Here is an 11,124-nt window from a genome sequence, read left to right on the forward strand (position 1 = left end):
GATCGCGGATCGAATATGGATGCATTCGGAGAGAAGGATTCACTCCTGAGCAGTTGGATAAATAAACGACCACTGGATTGATTGTGTTTGTAACAATTTAGGAGCACTGTTTGCATTGTTTGCTCAAGGAACTAAAGATGGAAAGATAATTAATGCTTCAGGTTGAAGGCCTAAAGGGAGAGGCATCATTAGTTACCCCCGACTGTCTACCTGACCCTAACCAAGGGGGTTGTTAGCCGCACTGGGAACGTGGACCGAATCCGCCACGAGAGGTCTCTCTGTTGGGCGCTACTTGAAGCAGGAGGACGCTTGGGTGCCAAGGGGGGCTCTGGTCGTAAATCCCTTGCCTTCCGGGCCCTCCACAAGAGGCCGACGTGACTCAGGATTGGATCTCGAGGGCCACATACTAGTCTACGGGCGGAAACTTGGATTAGTAATCCGTATGGATTATGGATTGCCTTCGGGCGGATTATGGATTACCCTTCGAGTAGATTATGGATTAGCCTACGGGCTAGATTATATGATGTATTCCAAAGATAAATAAGATCAATTCTTGTAAAGAAACTTGTTTGACATTGTTTTTCTATGTGAGTGCTAAGATTACGTGAAGGAACCGTAGCATGTATTTTAGCATTGGCCAATGTAGCTGGTCATTGTAGACTAACATGCTGATGAACTTTAGGGTTAAGCCCATCAATAAATTTATGCTTTTGCGTAGGTTCATCAAGAGCAAGATTCATCTTTCGAATAATTGTCTCCATACGTTCAATGTAATGTTCAACACTTTCGATTGTTCCTTGGGACAAATAATCCAATTGAAGGGCTAGTCTATCTTGGAAACCTTGCCATCGAAATTTTTCCAAGAACGCTCTTGATAATGCTGCATTAGTCACTTTTTGTTGGGCATCTAGGTTTCATACCACTGTGATGTATCATCTTTTAATGTTGCAAGGAAGATATGAATCTTTTGGTCATCATCTACTATCTCATTGGCGACACAAGTCACCTTAAACTTTTGGAAATGCGCATAAGGATCCTTGTCCCACAATCCCCCAAATTACGTGAATTCAGCTAATCTGATTGGATTACAAGCCATTATTTCTCTAAATAATATCTCTAACCCTAAATCTTGGGTAATATCCAACCACGCAGGTTCCTTAGGCTCCTTAAATAGTTGGCGCAATCCAAAATTGGACTCTAAATCCCAATCAAAGGGTGGTTCAATACTCCCTACTGTAGCATTATCTTCACTCTCTCTATTTTCGCTATTTTGTCTACTCCTTTCCCCAGTGACACTACTAGTGCCTGAGGCAACTCGTTCCCATTGATATGAGTCTACTTCACTTCCCGTTTGACAGTGTTCTATTGAATGATATACTAGGCCTAAAAGATTATACGTTTGAGTTATACACAACATCTATCCCCAGATTGAATAATGTATTCACCCTCTCAAGCCTTTCTAATAGAGCCAAGCTTCCTGTCACACCGCACGTCCTCTAGCTCATTGATCTGGAGTTTCATTCTATTGTCTCCGTCTCTCCTCTGAATTCATGCACTATTAATGAAATAGCTTTGGCTGTCATATTTCAAAATTTTATACATTTTGTTTGAAGCTATAAAGTTAAATTTTTGCTTACATGTGTGCTTAGAAGGTTTAGAATGGTTGATAAGTTTGGGTCTATTTCTCCATAAGGTAACTTTTCTTCTTACTCAGGAATTAGGCCTAAAATTTTAGCAACCTCTCTAACGTCTTTTATATTGAAAGTAACTTCCCATATCACTCTTCTAAAAGTTCAATAAGTGTTACGATAATACCAATCAAAGTGGTATGATACATTGATTGTATTTATTTCCACTATATCTATTGGCCCAAAGTGCGTTGCTAATAAAATTATGATTTGCACGCAATCATTATAACTCCAACTCCAAGAATATAACTCGTTCGTAGTAGTCCAACTAGTCTAATATCAAGAACTCAATAAACTTGCATGTTCTTGCACTTCGTCTTTATCTCTATACTGGACACTAAAATGCTAAACCTAAGATTTTTATCCCTTAAGGAATTAACTTTAGAGATCTCCTTTAAAACCATTTCCCTTGTCCAATATGGTATAACTTAATACCTCATTAACACTTTTAATTTGCGTAAAGTTAGATACACCATATTTTATATTAATAATGTTCAAAGTTATAATATCAAATTAATTTTCTCTTTGTCTAATCCCAATAAGATTTCATAAAATATCCAAAACTATATTCTTAGGTTTTCTATAGAAGATCCTAATTTTTGTTGATTTAAAAACATGATTTTTATTTAAAGATACTATAATTTTTATCTTTAAAAAACTATTTTTTATTTTTAAGATATACTAAACATCTTCTAAAAATTCTAAAAAATTAAAAAGTACTTTTAACAATATATAATTTATAATAAAAATATTATATCTCATAATTATTCAACCAAATATTTTAGAAAAAATTATTTGTACCATTTCTAAGTCATTTTAATGTATTTTTTACTATTTTTTTTTTAAAATATAAAATTAGACCTATATAAACTCTAACAACTAACCAAAGTTGAAAGAGAGGTTTAGAGACATTTTATAAAAATTCCAAACAAAAGAAATATATATGCAAAATCATGTTTTTCTGTTCAATGAGTTAAGGCACTTACGTAAAGGAACGAGAATCGTAATTACGTCTTTGGGAGCCGTGTCATTTGCAGTCTAGCCAAAGGGAGTCAATCGAGTTATTCCAAAAAATGAGCTCATCATTTATCTCTTCCTTGAGTTTTCATTTTCGAGTTGCATTATTGCCATATAAATAGCCACTTATAACTCTCTTAAGACTTAATCTTGATTAATTTCAAGCAAAGGTTCTTAATGAACGACAAAGAAGGTATGCTCAAATTAAAAGAGAGCTTTGGGGAGTAGTAACTGCATTAAAATGTGACAGGGAGTACTTCATGGGCGCACATGTCATAGTTGAGACAGATTGTCTTCCACTCTTGGGCATGATCGCCAACTGTTCCACTCCTGACATAGCCATGCTAAGATGGATAGCCTATATTAAATCCTTAAATAGCAAGGATCTAGTCTTTGCAATCCATCCTATCCATGTTTTCTATCATCTTAGAGATGGACTAATACTTAGACCCATATGAGTGCGCATTAGGCATTGTTTATGAAGTTAGAATCAACCACATGTTGTAGAAAATTATATAATAAGCTTACTTAACAAAATGCCATCTTGAAGGGCAATGTAAGAAGAATGTGAAAATAACCAAATAGTATTGTTCTTTGTTTTACAACATATACATGAGTGTAGTTAAAGCTTCAGAAACCAAGGTTTGGCTTATATACAAAAAATGAGAACTACCCTTTCCAAACCATTCTATTCACTTGTTCTTGATTCCAAGTTTTTCTTCTCAATGTGTTTTACATAAACAAAAAATATATGTTAGGTATTAAAAAAGATCAAAATTCTTATAACTAAGAATATATAATCTTATTAAACACTAAAAGCATACAAGCTCAAATATTTCAATAGTACAATTAAGTTAGAGTCAAATTACACTAGAAGTAAAAGTGTTCTCTCATACCTTCATGTGTTGTACTCTCTATATCCAATATTTTAGCTCTTTAAGGGCATTATCATTGTTTGTAGTAGTCACCTCTTTGTTCACTTCCTAAGATTGGGCCTTCATAGGAAATTTTCGACAATACATTTTACTGTGTCTTCATATTCAAGGAAAGGGGTAAGGATTTAACAATATACTTTATTATTGAGGATGAGACTCAACATTGGATCCAATCTGCCCCCTGGTAGGTCTCGATAAAGTAAAGCATGCCTAACCCACCATGACTATTCACAACCATCTAGAGATAGACTATATTATCTTTCCAATATGTTATCGTAACTAAATTAAAAGAATCTACATAAAGTAAAGCATGCCTAACCCACCATGACTATTCACAACCATCTAGAGATAGACTTTTTATCTTTCCAATATGTTATCGTAACTAAATTAAAAGTGCATGTGAATCAAGATCCAATCTGCCCCCTGGTAGGTCTCGATAAAGTAAAGCATGCCTAACCCACCACGACTATTCACAACCATCTAGAGATAGACTATATTATCTTTCCAATATGTTATCGTAACTAAATTAAAAGTGCATGTGAATCAAGATCAAGAGACTAGGTATATTCCAAGCAATCAAAGATAAGGGGATAGAGATTGCATGGAAGAAAGTTTACCAAATATGTGAACTTGCACTTGTGAACATCTACAAAATTGAAAACACTTTTATGCTATGTGGTATAGAGTTTTCAATAATGTTTCCATGCTATAAAGTATATAAGTTTCATACATTAAAATGTGAATCTTTATTTTTTTTTTCTACATAACGTTGTCTAACAATCTATGTAGCACAACACAAAACACATTAGTATCCTTTTGTCTATTTGCTAGGCATAATGTGACCAATATCACATGTAAGAAGCTGGGAATAAGGATTTAGTGTAAATAATATTGATATTATGCCATGTCGCACTAACATTGGTATAAAAGGAGAGGACATGTAATTTTTCATATCTTTTTGATACATTAATACAATTACAATTCTTCTCTCCCATCTTGCTCACAGCTTCTATGGCTTCTCCCTCTTTCCTGTATTTCTCTCTCCAAATCTAGTATTTCACTCTCCTCGTCACTCTTCTTCTCTCTCTTCTGCAGTCTTCTCTCCTCTTTCTCTCTCCCTAGTTCTCTCTCTGACAAGTGAAGGATTTAGTGTAAATAATATTGATATTATGCCATGTCACACTAAAATTGGTATAAAAGAAGAGGACATGTAAATTTTCATATCTTTTTGACACATTAATACAATTACAATCCTTCTCTTCCATCTTGCTCACAGCTTCTGTGGCTTCTCCCTCTTTCCTGTCTTTCTCTCTCCAAATCTAGTATTTCTCTCTCCTCATCACTCTTCTTCTCTCTCTTCCTGTAGTCTTTCTCTCCCTTCTGCAGTCTTCTCTCTCCTCTTTCTCTCTCCCTAGTTCTCTCTCTCTGAAATCACACATGTACACTTATGCAATAAGTCACAGATCATGCCATTAAAAAATCAAATCCACAATAAATAAAATAAAATCAACTTATTTTCTTAGTAATTTTTTTGTTGCATTATCTGTGAATGATCAAAATCACATAACAAAAACTATCGAGATCTGTAGTGCAAAGTGGCATAAAACAATATTTTCTTTGCCATGGTTAGTCAGTGTCTAATTATCTTATCTTTAAACTTAGTTAGACTCTCAAGAAGAAGCCTCACATTGCATATGTATGTGTCCGTAAAAGTGCTTTTCTTAGTTTGAAAATTCAATATATTTTCTTATCCATACGCTTATTTCATAGTAGGAAGAGTTTCTTGTATTGCCTACACAAAGTTGGGGATACCTTCTTGTGTGAATGAAGACATTTTCATGTATTAGCTTGTAATTATATGGGCTTGATTATACAAGCAAGCTTAAAATATGTTGTTTATATGAGTAGTTCTACCATTTTTCTTGAAGTGGCATTCTCCCACTATAGTATTGCAGTTATATGGATGTCAAAAAGTGTTTTTCAAGTTTAGATTAAAAGATTTAGACATGATGTATCGTGCTATTACAAGCACACAAATAGTGGGAGTATATTCGCATCAACTTTAGTTGAAAATATATAATTAAAACATCCAATCTTATGTTTGGCACTGGTTTATTAGAAGTCACATGCTTAAGGGTTTGAACATATGCTCATAGGGTCCACCTATAAGAAATCATCTATATAACATGAGTTCAAAGGATACAAAGAAATACCCTTTCTTTACATGCTATAAGGCATTAAGAGAACCCCCATACTTTACTAAACTTACAATTTTTTTTCAAGTTGCAATTTAAAATTTCATTTTATAAATATAATATTGTAAATTTTATTAAATATAATACCTTTTCTTTTGAACTCACATGGTACCTTACACGTTCTACCCCCGAGAGTATATGATAATAATTTTACCATTTTTGGATGTGAATAGATATGTACTACTAAGGAAATGAAACCCAGAATTAAACTAACATAGTTACAATACCAATTTTCAAGCTTTTAAAGCTTACTTGGCCAATTCCACTAAGGATAGTAAATAAGCATCAAATTTTAATGTGATAGTTTTATAATGAACATATGACAATAATTTCACTGCTTTTTGATGTGAATAGGTATGTACGACCAAGGAAATGAATAGGTATGAACCACCAAGGAAATGAAAGCAAGGGTTTAAATTCACACACTTACAATACTCAACCCACACTCTATCCACTATGCTACAAAACCATTGGTAAATTTCACAAGTTTGGTGAAAGTGAAAATGTTCCTAGGCTTGGTAAAGCAATAATGAGCTAAATGGACATTATACAAGGAAAGCATATCCTAAAATTAAAACTTTCACCCTTTTTTGTGGAGAGCTGCAGATGAAAGTGTTTATAGGGTTGGTGGTGGTACTAATTCTACCACAAGTTTTTATAGAGTTGGTGGTGGTACTAATTCTAGTACAAGTATCAACATTATTTATTGCTGATAATGGCCAATTGGTAGGCTGAAATTGATAGTGACCTAGTCGTTCAGATCGTTACTATTAAAAAGCCAGTCCACATCGTTGCATGCCAGGTGTCAACACCTGATTGCAGGAAGACTGCACGGATGTGTTGTGACGCGGCAAGATGTGAGAGGCCGAGGAGGACGAGGCGCCATCTCTGATGATGTCGCCATCTTCAATATTTGATCACGATTCACGACGGCTATCGCCTGCATCAGTGATAGTTTCTATATCATCTTGCTGCGACGCCATAGCCGCGGGCTTGCATTCACGCTCATGTAATTCTCGCTAGCGGATGAATATAGATCCCCGCTTAGGTTGCAGATACTGTGGTCTAACCCACCATCAATAACGACGTCATCCAGCCCGGCATGATCGTCATTAATCATTCTGATTCCATATTGCTGCTGAGACCCCATAGCTACCAGGCCGCCGCGTGCATTAACGCGATGTTAATGGCATCGGTACTGGAGGAGTGCTGCAGCGCAATCAGAGTGGAATTATTTGCAGAACGGGTACTGAGAGGAGATGGATTAGGGCTAGGACTAGAAGAGGAATGGCAGCTAATCCAATCTGATTTATGCCGATTCTCATGGCCCATCGGATCCGCCGACTGCTTCCAGGATAGCCTTGCTTCTGCCCGATCCAGCTGCCTTAGCCATCTCCGGCCACTGAGCAAGGTGGTTCGCTCTCTCGCTTGTGATAGGATCATAGCAGTATCGAGAATGACATATGTGTTCAAGCTCTTTGCCGCATGTTCCGGATATCCATAGTTGGTGATTCACTTCTCATGCCGAGTATACTCTGCTGCTGTGTAACTGTCATGTATTGTTTGCAGTAGGCCGGTGATTAGCGGAGTGATTAAGAGACTGCATATTTTTAGGGCAGGAATTAGACTTCTCAATCGTACTACTCTGGCTGTATGAAGCCTCTGTGGACAGCTCCAATAGTTCTTGATTTCATTGTCCATCCTCTTTGGAAGATGGGAAGCAACGAATGTCCACCCGTAAGTCAGTCACGTAATCAAACAATTGACACTCGGCGAGCAGTTTCTGTTGATTGCAATCAAACAATTGACACTCGGGGAGCAGTTTCTGTTGATTGCATTGAGATCTTGCATACTATTGACAAGAGCTTCACTGATAGGTCAGGAGTTAGGACTCAGAATCCAGAAGAGGTTGTAGAGAGTCGAGATTTCAGAAGAGCTTTTTAAGAAATCATTCGTTAAGCGTTAGCTAGTCTTGACTTGACATCCCTCCATTGATTCACATCTTCGATTAGCTAGGTCAAGCCATACATAGTGAGCTAATGAACATAATGATAGTGCAGTTATACAATGTAATGATGAGAGTACTATCACTGAGTTATAAAATCAAATCTACAATCTTGGAACTATAATTTGAAATTAGTAACAATATGAAGATCAATATAATAACTGACCCATATGTTAGAAATACAATGATGGAGGATTAAGGATGATTAATTGATCACTTGTTGCCTAAAAGGCCATGCAAATGGATAATTTTTTGCTACTCAAAGGTAGTGAAATTGCCATGTATGAATGTTTATTCATTTTTTAATATAGTATTGTGAGTTTGAGTGTCATTGTTACATATTGTTAGATATTGTTGATGTGAATTGAGAAAATACTAGGAAGTTGCATGTGGCATAATTGGGACATGTCCAAATGGAACTATAATTATGTAACTAGCAATTCCCTAAATTTTATGTACTAGAACAAGTATTTATAAACGTGTTTACTTTGTGCAAATAGACATCTATTTTAACTTATAGTGTGAATGCAAGTATAGACATGAGTCTTGTGGTACGAATATAACAACCCATATAGATGTAGTTTGTGAGTTCATTTTAGAGTTCAAAAAGCACATCTATTTTTTCCTCTACTATCCGAACACCTCACAATAAGACTATTGGTAGTCAGAGCAACCTTGATGTATGGATTATCATTTTTCACTGCATGAGCAAGAGCAAAGGCAGCAAAAACTATATACTAAGAGCTTATTTCCTCCATAGTTTGGATGTCTTTAAATTTCTCCTCCACATCGTCCTTCAGAAAGGCCATGAAACAAGGGAATGGGCAAATAGCAACACTCATTTTTTATGTAAATTAGCAGCATTAATGTGCAAGATAATTTTGTTGTAGTGACGCAAATTGTTATGTACATTGCGATGAAAATTGTGACGCAAATAGTGATGGTTTACAACGCATATTGCAATGCAAATAGTGACGGCATACTAAGAAAGAAAGGCAACCAAAAATCGAGCATGACTTTTTTGCAGACCAATTGCGAAAGAGAACGAAAGAGAGACTAAGAGAGCTCCTCTCTTCAAGACAGAGAGGGAGAGGAAGAGCGAGAGAGGAAGAGGGAGAGCTCACCACCATCTCTGCCTTTGCATTGCCATTCAGGAAGAAGGAGGGGGTAAAAATGAGAAAAAGGAGGGAAGTCACGAAAGTTAAGAAGGAGGGAGGTGCGAAGAGTTTCAACTTCGATCCTTTGAGGTAGGTACATTGCCTCTCCTTTCTTTGTTTTTCTATTTTCTTTTTTTCTCTCTTTATTTTTTGTTGTGAGGAGATGCCTTCAAAGAAAGGGAGAGAGGGATGGAGAGACAAAACAAAGAGAAGAAGGGAGGGAGAGGACGAGAGAAAGAAAAAGGGAGAGGAAGGGGGCTTCATGAAAACTAGAGAGATGAAAGCAGAGAAAGAGAAAGAGAAGGGAAACAAAGTGGAAAAAAGAGAGGGGAGAAAGAAACAAAGAGGAAGAGAGAGAGGAGAGAGAGAAATAAAGAGAGGAAGAGAAGAAAAAAGAGAAAGGGTGGGAGGGAGAGAGAGAGAGAGAAATAGAGGAGGGAGGGAGGGAGGAGGGTGAGAGAAACAATGAGGGATAGAGAGGGGAAAGAGAGAAGCAAACACAGAGAGAGAGAGAGAGAGGAGAGAGGAGAGAGAGGGGGAGAGAGAAATAGAGAAAGAAAGTGAGAGAGAGGGAAGACAAAATAATAGAAAAAGGGTGGAAAGGAAGAGAGAGAGAAATATATATATGTATGTCAAGAGAGGGAGGAAGCAAGGGAGAAATGAATTGAGAGAAAGGTGTATTGTCTACCAACATTAACAAAATGGATAATGATGATTGCCACAACATTCAAGGTTGAGAGGCGTATCTCAATCAACAATTCCTAGGTCCTTGCACTTAGTGCAAGCTAGCAATACAATGAAAACATTGCTTGTCTATGAAACATGTGTAACACTTCAGTGAGTTTTTTTAAAAAAACATTGACCAAGCAATCTTAGACTTTGAGGTAATGGTAAGAAAAGTTTATATCAATTATGCTTTATATTGAAGTTGTAATTGAATTAAACTCTAATAATATTAAATATATCCTAGAAAGTCCACAGAGAGATATGATTACATCCCAAGGAATATACCTATTGCAACTCGTAAGAAGAGTTCATGGGCATGTGGGGGATGAAGTGCTTGAGCCAATAAACCCATTTCAAGGCACACTACTAACTACGCCCTTGATACCAGAAGATATTGGGGAGCTTTCACACCTTCCTCCAATCTTAGAGCCTGAGATGAAGGTAATGATTAATGCATTATTGCCCATGGAAATTCAGCCATCTGATCCATTGAGAGAGGAGGTGTCAATACCATTATATGGTGGTTGTCAAGTGTCTTGCTTAAAGATGCTACTTGCACTCCTATAAGTGTATAGAAAAGCACGGATGGAGTGATGTGAGTACGACTGACTTATTTAGGTACATACTACACTCCTTTGTCTTTAACTTCATGACAATAATGATTTTTAATTTTTTAAAAGATGTTTGGGTTTTTTTTAAGATTTCTAAAATATCATATAATATTGCCACGTGAAAATACGATGCGCAAGTCTTGTGATGGTACATGACTAGTGCTATGGAAGCTTAGCATGGACTACAACAACATTCATACATGTGTCAACCATTGTGTGCTATTTCTAGGAGACTACAAGACCATGGAGACATGCTTCAAGTGTGGTGCTCATAAGTATCAATAAGACCTACAAGGACAAACCATCCCTCATAAAAGGGTTCTTAGATACTTTCCACTTATACCATGCATCCATCACATGTTCTTTACATCAAGCATAGTGAGCCTCAACAACATCGCATATAAAAATAGGTCTACAAATGGAATGCAATGAATAAGTCACATTAACTCTACCTTTCCAAGCTTTATATGAGAGCTAAAGAATCTTTGGCTCAATCTTACTATGAATGGTATGTATCCATTCAGTATCCACTCAACTTCTTGAAGTGTATGGCCAGTAGTCATTGTAAACTACAACATCTCGCCATGGCTTTCTACAAGGAAAGGATACCTAATCTCTAGCTTGCTAGTTTTTAGATGTTATAAAGTCAAGAACATGGACATCTATCTCTATCCTTTAGTTAATAAGCTAAAGATTTTGTGGGAGGAGGGACTGTTATGGAAGTCACAAG

This window comes from Lygodium microphyllum, chromosome 20 (genome assembly GCF_053477565.2).
Source record: "Lygodium microphyllum isolate KBCC chromosome 20, Lygodium_microphyllum_v1.1.10, whole genome shotgun sequence".
NCBI classification, from domain to species: Eukaryota; Viridiplantae; Streptophyta; class Polypodiopsida; order Schizaeales; family Lygodiaceae; genus Lygodium; species Lygodium microphyllum.